At 47.2% G+C, this 13,083-nt stretch overlaps 1 protein-coding gene across 1 annotated transcript in view; it reads left to right on the forward strand.

The window, feature by feature from the left end:
* Positions 1 to 3,251: 3,251 nt before the first annotated feature.
* The window catches only part of LOC121002844 (cytochrome P450 2C3-like), a 109,551-nt gene continuing 99,719 nt past the window's right edge, over positions 3,252 to 13,083 (forward strand). The window contains exon 1 of the mRNA XM_040434455.1: positions 3,252 to 3,311. The gene's annotated coding sequence lies outside the window, so the exon portion shown is untranslated. The remainder of the gene's footprint in view (positions 3,312 to 13,083) is intronic.

Raw genomic sequence — 13,083 nt, forward strand, 5'->3', positions numbered from 1 at the left:
TTCTTATTAGTAATATAAGATACAAATGACAATACTTTTGCAATATGACTGGAAATGACATCTACTTTGTTAATTTGTTAATTTTGTTATTATAATGATAGCTAAGTAGTGCAATATTGTATACGACTGTGTACTGTCATTGGTGTGGAAATACTGAGTAATACTGACTTACATCTTCAATAAAGCATTGAAAAAAAAAAAAAAAAAAAGCTTCTACGGTCCTCCTGAAAATCGGTCAGGAAGCTTAACGTGGGGTTCCATACAGGCAGGTGCTGCTTGGGCAGCGACGGGAGGCGCCTGGAAGATCACGTGCAATCTCTTGTGCCTGTAATCTCTCCCCAATTCCTGAACTTATATGGCCCAGATTCTGCACGTGGTCCGTCAGGCTCTTAAAGGATCCATAGTAAAAAAGGAGAGGAAGGAAAGAGGGGTGCACTCTGACTCCACCCTCAAACCCTGAACCTACTTACACTACCCGCCCTAGGCGACAGGTGTAACTGGGCGACGGTCCCTTACTTACGTAAGTGCACAGAGGAAAGATACGGAAGGTCAACAAGCCAAAGGTCAGAACCAGGAGAAGCGGGAGTACAAATGGAGCGAGCAATGTAAGGTCAACAGTCAGAGCCCGAGGTCAATCCCAGGAGAGCAAATACGTACAAAAGATGAGACGAAGTCGAAGGTCAAAGAACGAGCCTAGGTCACAAGGTCAGGAGGTCAATCAGAACAAGCAAGCCGCAGACTAGAACAAGCAACAAGGAAGCACCCAATGGACCAGTATCACAGGCAAACTGTAGCCAGCAGGTTTGCCTGTATTTATAATGGGGAGTTGACCGACAGACAAGTCGAAGCACCGAGTGATCAGCTCCGCGCCTTTCAAGGCAGGACCTAGGAGCAGGGAGCCTCCCCAGCTAGCCAAGCGCGCCCTAGGGAACGAGGCCGAACACAGATCCTTGCACCCGAAGCTAAGCAGCAGGTCTGCGGCTGATGGGAGACCGAGTGCGCCTTTGGCGCCCCATTACAATATGAGTTAGATATTTTTCATAGTATTAATTTATTTGCCCGCTTTAAGCAACAGACAATATTTGTTTTACTTTACTATTGTGAATTTAGTGCATTTTAATCTATTTTTCACATTTGTATTTTGTACACTTTTAAATATCACATGTGGTCTGATTACACTTTGTTTGCCTGGTCACGTGAGTTCCTGATTGCATGGTCAGGTGTCGGTGGGGTTCATATAGTGCAATCTTTTGAGGTTTTTTATGTCATGATGAAGGATCCATATTGAGAGTTGTCTGAAACGCGTAACAAGATTATCCGTGTACTGGAAGTTTTAAAACCGCTGAAATAAAGTTCTCTTACCTTGCTAATCGAAGCTGGACTTTTGAAGGGTTTTTTTTGAGTCTCCGTACCACCGCCACGTACCACTACTGCTACCCCTACTGCCACTATTATTAGCCATACCCAGCTGCCATTACTACTAATATTATTACCCCTACACAGCCGCACATATATCTACTGCATTGTCTGTTCCATGATTTGCTGCTACTAATACTGGTACTATTACCCATACACAGCCTACCTTTTCCACATCCACACTGTACTGCTACTGCTCCCAAAATTAAAGGCAAATTTTTCAAGTCTTACTCAGAACAAGCCACTATTTCTTCTGATAATTATCACTTGTGTCTATATAAATAGGAGCAGGCATTCATTAACGCATAATGTTTGGTCACTTGTGAACAAGCCACTCTTTTTTCTGATTTTAACTTGTGTGTGTGTAAACAAGGGCAATCATTCTACCCCCATTGAGGCATAATTTTAGGATGCATTTTACTAACAAGGCACTGTTTTATATATAACACATTATGTGTTTAAAACGGCCCTATCCCCCGATAAGGACACTTTATGGAAGGTTTCTGATAGGAAACAGTGTAAGATGTGATGGCACTTTTTTTTATATATATATACACGCTCTTTGTTAACACCGTCAAATTATGTAATTTCCCATAGCTATGTATGTCAGTGTAAGGCCTCATGCACACGACAATTGTTTTTTTGCGGTCAGCAAAACGGATTTCCGTTGTTCCGTGATCCAGTGACCGTTTTTTCTTCCGTGAGACTTCCTTGATTTTTGAAGGATCCACGGACAGGAAAAAATGAAAAAAAAAATCTAAGTCAAAGTTTGCCATTGAAATTATAGGAAAAACGGACACGGATCACGGACGCGGATGACAATCTTGTGTGCATCCGTGATTTTTCACGGACCCATTGACTTGAATGGGTCTGTGAACCGCTGGACCGTGAAAAAATAGGACAGGTCCTATTTCTTATTCACGCCCAGGAAACACGGATCACGGAGTGGCGCTGCCAAACGGTGCATTTTCCGATTTTTCCAATGGGTTCCGCGAAAAAAAACTGAAAACAGGAACCACGGACGCGGATGCACACAACCAGTCCGTGAGGCCCTTACCTGCCATTATTTACTATACTGTCATTGGTTTTCAAGAGCTTACGGGAGGGAGAGAGAAATATAAAAAAATATAAGTCCTAGGAGTGTCATATAACAAATTTCAGGCCAATTGGAGCACTATTGATTTTAATCTGAAATTAGAATAATTTCGGACCAAAATAATATTTTTGATAGATTAGTCAACATGGTACATAAAAACTAATTTTCTGGAGTTCGCCTATATCTAGACATCTGCCATGCTTAGGAGTAGTTCATGTTGGCCATGGACAGTGATGAGGCATGTGTGGTATGGTTGCTGAAAGAGGGCTGTTTCCACTACTCGATGCCTCAGCGTGTGGGGCTACAGCCCCTGAGGACAAAACCTATAAATAATGGTGCCTCCACATAGGCATCAACATTAGTCTTTATTTAAATAATTTAAGAACAAGATGAGTAGCAGGAAAAGAGGATGATATCTCTAGACAGAAGACGACCATGAGGGTTATCCAATAGTAGAGGTGCTAAAACCATAAACAAACATAAAGCATAGTGGGCAAGAAACTGTCCAGGTATGAGGATTACGATTGGTCAAGATGGTGACTTGTGTCCAAATTCCCAGATCTCAATCTGGTCGTAATTTGTGGGATCGTCTTATGCCACATATTAAAGGACACGTTCACAGATTATTTAGAGCCTGGATCAATGAGTCAAATCTCAAGCTGGATTTCTGTAGTAACAGGCAGGTGACTTATTGAGGGGGTTAATCATTACCATATCATTACATTTATCTTTGACAAGACAGGTGGAGTGACCAGAACTCAGCTGACATTCACCAGAGTGGAGGAGCCGGATGACACAGGTCAGTGAGAAGCTTAGACTGAAAGGATATAGGATCTGTGTTTGCGGACAGGGCTGGACGCTTTGAATACGTTGGCCCACATTTGCATTTTCTGGCAGTTTCTGCTGTAAATTGTTGCCACAAATGACGACATGCTGCCAAATTATCATAAACATTTGCAAGAAATGTGCATGATCTCCGAGGAAACCTTCAGTATGTCTGCTCACGCCAGAAGCAGAATAGATTTTCTTACTGTTAGTTTCACTTGCTCCAAATTTATTAAGAAATATAGGTCTTTTAATAGATTTGGTGCAAATCCAACCTACTCCAACATAGATATCAAAAATCAAAGAGGTCGGGGTGTAATATCACATAATCAGGACTCGGGATGGCATTTAGTGATGATCAAGAAATAATTAAGAAACAGCTTAAGTTATACAATTCATGGCCCCTACCGATCCCCCACTAGAGGTAAAGAGGACGAGCTGGAGCAGTTTTTATCTGATATGAAATTTCATTCTTATCGGAGGACCAAGATCTAAGCATCAATTACACAGAATGAACTGAAAAAAAACATCACAAGGGATCTCGGGAAATTCTCGTCATCTTTGCAGAGACCTTCAATCCGTGTTGGACAACACACATGAGGTACAGCGATGTGAGTCAAGTTAAAAACTAGGCCTCTAATCCCACCCAGTCCCTTCAGTGCCCCACCACAATATGAATGTCCCTTATGGTGGCGTAATGATCATTAGTGACCCTCAAAGAGTATAATGTCCTGTTAGTGCCTCCCCACGTAGTATGAGTCCCCGTTAAAGCCCCCACGTAGTATGATGTCCCATTAGTGCCCCCACGTAGTATGATGTCTCCGTTAGTGCCCCCCACGTAGTATGATGTCCCGTTAGTGCCTCCCACGTGTATGATGTCCCGTTAGTGCCCCCATGTAGTATGATGTCCCGTTAGTGCTTCCCCACGAAGTATGATGTCCCCGTTAGTGCCCCCGCGTAGTATGACTGTCCCATTAGTGCCCCCCATACAGTATGATGTCCCGTTAGTGCCCCCATGTACTATGATGTCCCGTTAGTGCCCCCATGTACTATGGTGTCCCGTTAGTGCCTCCACGTAGTATGGTGTCCCGTTAGTGCCTCCACGTAGTATGATGTCGCGTTAGTGCCCCCATGTAGTATGATGTCGCGTTAGTGCCCCCATGTAGTATGATGTCCCGTTAGTGCCTCCATGTAGTATGATGTCGCGTTAGTGCCTCCATGTAGTATGATGTCGCGTTAGTGCCTCCATGTAGTATGATGTCACGTTAGTGCCTCCATGTAGTATGGTGTCCCGTTAGTGCCTCCATGTAGTATGATGTCGCGTTAGTGCCCCCATGTAGTATGATGTCGCGTTAGTGCCCCCACGTAGTATGATGTCCCGTTAGTGCCTCCATGTAGTATGATGTCCCGTTAGTGCCTCCATGTAGTATGATGTCTCGTTAGTGCCTCCATGTAGTATGATGTCCCGTTAGTGCCCCCACGTAGTATGATGTCCCGTTAGTGCCTCCATGTAGTATGATGTCCCGTTAGTGCCTCCATGTAGTATGATGTCGCGTTAGTGCCTCCATGTAGTATGATGTCCCGTTAGTGCCCCCACATAGTATGATGTCCCGTTAGTGCCTCCATGTAGTATGATGTCGCGTTAGTGCCCCGATGTAGTATGATGTCGCGTTAGTGCCCCGATGTAGTATGATGTCCTGTTAGTGCCCCCACATAGTATGATGTCCCGTTAGTGCCCCCATGTAGTATGATGTCGCGTTAGTGCCCCGATGTAGTATGATGTCCTGTTAGTGCCCCCACATAGTATGATGTCCCGTTAGTGCCCCCATGTAGTATGATGTCGCGTTAGTGCCCCCACATAGTATGATGTCCTGTTAGTGCCCCCACATAGTATGATATCCCGTTAGTGCCCCCATGTAGTATGATGTCGCGTTAGTGCCCCCACATAGTATGATGTCCTGTTAGTGCCCCCAAGTAGTATGATGTCCCGTTAGTGCCCCCACATAGTATGATGTCCCTTGGTTGTAACCTTGTCGCACTCTGTTGTGGCTTGGAGTAGGGTTCCCGCCCCAATTAAGCATTAATAAACAAAACTCCAGCGTGATTTGCAAGTAGTGTTACTTTTATTGGAATTGCGGCTTCAGCGTAACGTTTCGGCCTATTGGCCTTCTTCAGACTGCCGTAAAGTATAAGATATATTGTTACAGTATATATTACATACCATCGGGAGAACATATACATCATATTTACATGTACAGGAATATATATATATCATAGAATTTCATCTATAAATTATACATGTGGGTCAAAAGTTCATCTCAATAATCAAGGGGGAATCTCAAATCCAAGAGACCCCATATCATGTATCACCATGGTTACCATGATGAGGGTTAGTCGATCAATATCACAGATCAGTCCTTGCAGAATGGATAAAGTGGACCTGGTAACGCAATATATGAAGCCTGTTATCAGCATATCATAACCATCACCTTAGCTAAAACATATCACTTAAGGAAAATAACATGGACATCGCATAATTGGTATAGTCAAACTATCACTATCACTGTCACTGCAAACAAGGTATCATGGATAAAGAATAACTCTCTGGTACAGATAGCATATAGCTATGGTATGTAGTCCTGGGGTCTGTATGACCTACCGGCGTCCGGAACACACTTACCTAATGCCGCTGGTGATGGTGAGAAGAAATTGGCGCTCTGTGGCAGTGTAATGCGGAAGTACCGCTGGTGAGAGTGGCGCTAGTACAAGAAGGAGTCAAGTGATATTTAAAGGCAGCCCGCGTCTCTGCCTCATGGACCTCACTTCCGGTATCGGCCGTGAAACCGGAAGTGAGGTAATGGTGGAACGCATGTGGAACGCAAGGAACTTCCGGTTTCGGCCAGCGAAACCGGAAGTAAGCAAGGCAGAGCAGTGCGATCACATGGCTTATGACATGCAGTCATGTGATCCCTGGTAGCGATCCTCATGCAAACTAAACTAGATGAGAAACGATATATATTCTATACAAACTATATTCTATTCAGACTATATTGATAAAGGAGGGGCTAAAGAAGGATATGGAAAAAGGGGGACATGAATATGGTACAAATAGAGTATAGTGTGAGAGGGATAATAGACAGTCAGCAAAACAGGAAAAAAGTACAGGAGGAGACCAGAAAAATGGGATTGAAGTTAAAAGACAAGGAAACAGGGAAAAGAGGGGAAAGCAAGAGAAAACAGAAGAAGAAAAAAAGGAAAAGAAGGACAGAGAGAAGGGGGGAGAGACGGGGAGCAGTATGAACCAGTGTCAAAGGATACTATGCGGCATTAGGAGGGGTCCCGGATCGTCAATAAGCCTGTGAAGGGAAGAGAAAAAGGAATTATTATTATTATAAGTACGGTTTGCTATATAAAGGATTATAATAGACTCTGAATTTCGTACTCTCTATTCAAACCTTTGGGTTCTAGACTTTCCAGTCTGTGAATCCAATATGCTTCTCTTAATTTCAGACGCTTTACTCTATCCCCCCCACGTCTGGATGCAGGAACGTGTTCGATGATCTGAAATTTTAATTGGGAGATGTTATGTGTTGCCTGATGGAAATGCCAAGGGACTGGAAGTAAGAGGTTCTGTTTTCTGATGTTGGATTTGTGCTGACAGATTCTGTTTCTGATGGTATGTTGTAGTTTCTCCCCACGTTATACGAGGCCACACAGGCATTTTAGAAGATAGATGACGAAATCTGAGTCGCAGCTGAAAAAATCGTGAATTGGAATTAATTTGCCTGATTGCGGATGCTGAATATTTGCACCCTTCAGTGCGTGGGAGCCATTGGGTACAATGAAGGCACGGGGAAGGTGCCTTTCTTTTGGGTTCGGAGGAACAATTGTCCTTGGAACCTATGTCCCTGCCCTCTACTAGTATGTCTTTTACGATTTCTCGGACGTCTATTGCACATTAGGATGGGATTTTTATATAGGGTGAGGTTTCGGACGGGGTCGCTCTTATCAGGGATGGGTGGTCTGTGGTTAGGCTATCATGGCTTAGAACTAGCCCCCCTGTAGGGCAATATCAGGGACAGTTCTTTGCCCCCACCTGTCCTTCAATACCACATCATCACTATAGCCCAGGGATGGATGGTTTTTTGCTTTCCCTCCGGGATTCATGGATGTGCACTGGAACCCCCCGGATTGTGGTAGGACATATGGTTTTTGATTGGTGCCGCCGAGAACCTGATTTGGTGCCGCCGAGCCACTTGTTATTGCCGACCACATCTATGTTTTTTGCTTAACTTTAATATTTCATTTATTTTCATTTTGAGGGATATCTTTTCCATTAACACGTCCACAAAAATGGGTCCGTATCCGTTCCGCAATTTTGTGGAACGGGTGCAGACTACCCATTCATGTTCAATGGGGCCGGAATGTGCTGTCCGCGTCCGCATTTGCGGATCCGCACTTCCGCATCCGCAATTGCAGACAAGATTAGGCATTTTCTATTATAGTGACTGGGCATGTGCGGTCCACAAATTGCGGAATGCGCATTGCTGGTGTCCGTATATTGATGACCTGCAAAACACTTACGGACGTGTGAATGGACCCTCATAGTAACATTATTAAAGGTTAGGTTTTATCTTCATGTATATTCTAATGGATTGCCTTCCGTGTACAATGTTATAATATACTTTCTATGTTAGACGGTATATTATAGCGCATTTGTATTGTGCGGCAGTCGTGTGCGGTTCTGCTGCGATACAGCAGGTATATAGAGGGACGAGCGTTACTGGACTGCGCCGATGACCGAGAGGTCTGTGCAGGCAGCGGTAAGACATTCACTACAGACGCGCACGGCGCAGGCGCGAGAATTCGTCCGCTGGCTCAGATTGAGGATGGCATTCAAGAGGAGATGGGCGGGCTTAACGGACGAGCGGCATACAATGTGAGTAGACCGAGCCTCTAGGTGCTGAAAAGACGCCCCCATAGCACCTAGAGGCTCATTAACATATTAATAAAAGTTTGTTTTTTAGTGAAACGGATCCAGACACAGGTCTGAGAAGAGCATGGTTAGGTAGAGCAGTCACCAGCTACGATCGCTAGAGTCTGACAGCTATTTAGGTCCAAATGAGGCGCGGTAGTAAACCCCCTTTAAGATATTGGCACCAAAGGGTTCGTTGTTCGTACTTTAATAAAGCTTGTTGAAGGCTGCAGCGCAGCCAATAAACAAGCGTTTAAGCTGTGGGCAACTCTGAAGCCTTCTCAGTCATGTCTAGTATTGGCATGACTGTGATTGGCCCCGGCGCACCACGTGACCATGCTTTATAAATGCTGGATCCACATGGTGCGCCGCCATTCTGGCTGTGACCAGTGTAGGGACAGGACGCTGCTGCTGTGTGCTGGTGCCCTGTAGGCATTACTGATCGGTGCAGTACAGCTCCTCTGCACCAGTGAGATGGAAATACCAGACTGAGAGTGATGTGTTAGGATTTTTTATTTTTTTTGTGTAACCCTACTCCTTTGCACCTGTGACAGGGAGATGTAATAGTTAATCAGTCTGGTAATTGTGTGGGTAAGACATACTTATTTTTTTAGCGCTAAAAACCTTTACTTGCCACTGTAACGCCAAGGAGGTGCATTACCACTTCTGCACCTGTAACAATCCTACAGGCTCACCTGAGTCAGAGGACCGCTGGCTGGAGGTAGGAGTGGAGCCCAGTGGCAAGGACCGCAGGCAGGTAGTAGGTAGGGACAAGCAGAAGAGTAGTCGGTAGGCAGGCGGTGGGTCAGGGCAGGCGGCAGTAAGCGTGGTCAGACAATCCAGATGGCAACGGTGGTAGCAGTTCAGTAGGTAGGGACAAGCAGAAGAGTAGTCGGTAGGCAATTCCTTGTCAGCAGTGGACTTTCAGTAGTAGCAGATGAGGAGAAGCTTGATCAAGGCTCAGGAGCTCAATAATCAGCAAGCTAGAGTGCAAGGGGCTGGACTTATATAGGGAAGTACCAGGTGTGGGGAATCAAGGGTGATGAGCAAGGCTTGGCAAGACTGAGGTTACATAATAGGTTTCAGGGAGTAATGTCCAGAGAGGACAGTAGCCTATTAAGCAGGGCTACCACCTGGGATGTGGCTGGTCATGGGTTCGAATCCCGACAGTACTCCCCCCCCTTCCAAGGTGACCTCCGGGGCACCGCAGGGGCAGGCTTACGGTGATGCCGTTGGTGGAACTCTTTTACTCCAGTCTGGGGGGCGTGGACATTTTCCTTCTCGGCTCCAGGAGTTATCCTCGGAAGGGTAACCCACCTCCCACCCAATTAGGTATTGTAGTCTTCCCGGTTGGATCCTGGAGTCGAGGATCCTTTGCGACAACGTATTCTTCTCTCACCCTGTACCCTCATGGGTGGTGGATGGGGGCGAGTGGCGGCCTGTGAAGGTGTTCTCCACGTATGGCTTGAGGAGTGAGCAATGGAAGACAGGGTGACACCCTAATGGAGTCCGGAAAAGTCGAGCCGGAATGTGACCCCTCGTTGATTTGTGCGGTAATCCGAAACGGACCCATGTATCTATTGGGCCAATCTTTTTAGAGGGGACCTTCAATCTGAGGTTCCTGGTGGACAGCCACACCTTGTCTCCCACATGGAAGCCCGGGGTGGGTTTGCGACGTCTGTCTGCTCCCTGTTTAAAACGCCTCTGGGCGAGCTGGAGGTTGTCTATAATGTTCTTTTGTGCCTCCTGTAGGGTTGTTAGGCATTCGGCCACTGCTGGGAGGGTGGAGGCGACGGGCAGGTGGGTAATGAACACCGGGTGCAAGCCTGTGTTAGCAAAGAAGGGGCTGTGCTTGGTTGAGCTATGCTCAGCATTGTTGTAGGCGAACTCGGCCGTGGGGAGATGGTCAAGCCAGTCATCCTGCAGGTGGGAGCTGAAACAGGGTAGGTACTGCTCTAGGTTCTGATTAGTTCTCTCAGTCTGCCCGTTTGACTGAGGGTGGAAAGCGGAGGATAGGTTCACTTTAACCCCGAGCGCCAGGCAGAAGTTCTTCCAGAACTTTGAGGCAAATTGTACGCCTCGGTCGGAGACCACGTCGTCCGGGATCCCATGCAGCCTGAAGACCTCTCTGAGAATTAGATCGGCCGTCTGTTTGGCGGTGGGTATGCCTTTGTAGGGGATGAAATGGGCCATCTTGGTGAGACGGTCGACCACGACCAGGATAGTGTTCATCCCTTTTGAAGGAGGAAGGTCTACCACAAAGTCCATGGAGATCGAGCCCCAGGGGCGGGAGGGAATAGGGAGGGGTTGTAACAGATCCACGGGGGTAGAACGAGGAGTCTTATTGCGGGCACAGACCGCGCACGAGGAGATGTACCTCTTGATGTCCTCCTTGTATGTTGGCCACCAGAAGGAGCGGGAGAGAAGCTCCTGGGTCTTTCTTGTGCCAAAATGGCCGGCCAGCTTGGAGTCATGGTTGAGTTTGAGCACTTCGAGCCGTGCGATTTCTGGTACATATAGTTGTAGGTCCTGATGAAACCAATGACCGTTCTTAAACGTAAGGCTGACATTCCCTGTGGGGTGGGAGAGGAAGGGGTCATTTTCGTATCCTTCTTTGATTGTGCCCAGGAGTTCTTTAGAGTAGGTGGCCCCTACGACCCTTCTCTCGGGTAAGATGTTATTTTGGCCCTTGTTACTCTGTGAGGCCTCGGAAAACATTCTGGAGAGGGCGTCAGCCTTGCCGTTTAAGAACGGTCATTGGTTTCATCAGGACCTACAACTCAAGTCTGGACCTGTACATTGGGCATTCATAATCTTGTTATGTAACTGTTCAATTGTAATATGCCTGGTTCACCAGCAGATGGCAGCATCAATGTCAGAGCTACAGTTACATAGAGTGGAACCTTAGTTTCCATTTTACCCTCCCCCCATGTGGTGTGGTGGGCGTGTCCCACTTGCTGCAGGGAGGGTGGAGTTCTAGTTAGAGGTCATTGGAAATCCCTGTTGGACGAGTCCTGTCTACACCAGCTAGAGAACCTTGAGCTCTGCTGGATGTTGAGGTCACACCTTGGAGCCTCTGAAGCCAGGAAGTACTGTTTTCCCTGGACTAACCTAGAGACAGACCAGATTACAAAGTGAAGTAAAGCATAAAGAAGAAGCTGAGTTCTATAGCCAGCCTGTCAGCACAGCAGAGCCAGTGAGAAACAGATGTAGCAGAGAGGAGTTTGCCTGCCACCGTTAGGGTCCATTCACACAGCCGCAATTTTTTTCTGGATCGATTCCGGATTTTACGGACCCAATCATTTTCAATGGGACCAGAACGGATGATATGTGCTGTCCGCATCCGCATTTCTGGATCCACACTTCCGGATCCGCAATTCCGTTCCCGAAAAAAAATAGAACATGTCCTATTTTTGTTTGAAACTGCGGACAAGGAAAGGCATTTTCTATTATAGTGCCATCGATGTGCGGTCCGCAAAATGTTTTGCAGATCCGCATGATCCGGCATCTAACCACCTGCATGATCCGGCATCTAACCGCAAAGCACGAGCTGCAGTGGAGTAGACACCTCAAGAACCACAAAAGGTCAGAGTCCTCCTGCTCCCTCTTCTGCTGCAGTCTCAGCCTCTTCCTCCCCCTCCGGAGTGACAGCGGCACCTGCCACCCCGCAAACAGATGATGTGGCAGCCACGCCACCACCACTATCACAGTCTACCAGCATGTCCACACTGTCCCATGAAAGCGTTCAGTTGTCCATCCCACAACTGAAAGAGGAAAGAGAAATTACCCCCCTACCCACCCGTGATCCCTGGCCCTGAATGCCAGCATTTCAAAACTGCTGGCCATTAAAATACTGCCATTCCATCTGGTGGAGACGGACAGTTTTAAAAATGTAATGACGGCTGCCTATCCCACGGTACGTGGTTCCCAGCCACCCCTACTTTTCAAGGTGGGCTATTCCTGCCCTGCACGATGAAGTGGCGGAAAAAAATCTGGTGTGCGCTGAGCAATGCCATCAGTGGCAAGGTCCACATAACTACCGACACATGGACCAGTAAGTGCGGGCAGGGACGTTATATTTCTCTAACTGCCAACTAGGTATATGTAGTGGCGGCCGGGCCTGAGGTGTACAGCTGTTTGGAGCATGTCCTACCACCACGAGGATTGCTCGACGTGTCTCGTGCCTGCTGTTGCCTCCTCCTCCTCCTCCGCTTCCTCCTCTACCGCCACCTTATCACGTAAGTGCAACACCTGCACCACCAACTTCAGCACAGTCAGGGAGAAACGACAGTAGGCTGTTCTGAAACGTATATGTTTGGGGGAAAGACCCCACACCGCGCAGGAGCTGTGGATGGGCATGGAAGGACAGACCGATGAGTGGTTGGTGCCGCTGAGCCTCAAGCCTGGCCTGGTTGTGTGCGACAACAGGCAAAATCTCGTAACAGCTCTGGGGTTAGCCGGTTTGAAGCACATCCCTTGCCTGGCGCTTGTGCTTAACTTGGTGGTGCAGAGGTCCCTGAAGAATTACACTGATATGTCAGAGCTGCTGCAGAAAGTGAGGGCCGTCTGTGCGCGCTTTCGGCGTTCTCACCCTGCTACTGCTCGCCTGTCTGCTCTGCTGTGTACCTTTAGCCTTCCCGCTCACTGCCTCATATGTGACGTGCCCACAAGGTGGAACTCCACCTTGCACATGCTGAAGAGATTGTGCGAGCAGCAGCAGGCGATAGTGGAGTTTCAGCTGCAGCACACATGGGAAATCCCTCTGCGGAAC

This window comes from Bufo bufo, chromosome 5, assembly GCF_905171765.1.
Source record: "Bufo bufo chromosome 5, aBufBuf1.1, whole genome shotgun sequence".
In the NCBI taxonomy this organism is placed as follows: domain Eukaryota; kingdom Metazoa; phylum Chordata; class Amphibia; order Anura; family Bufonidae; genus Bufo; species Bufo bufo.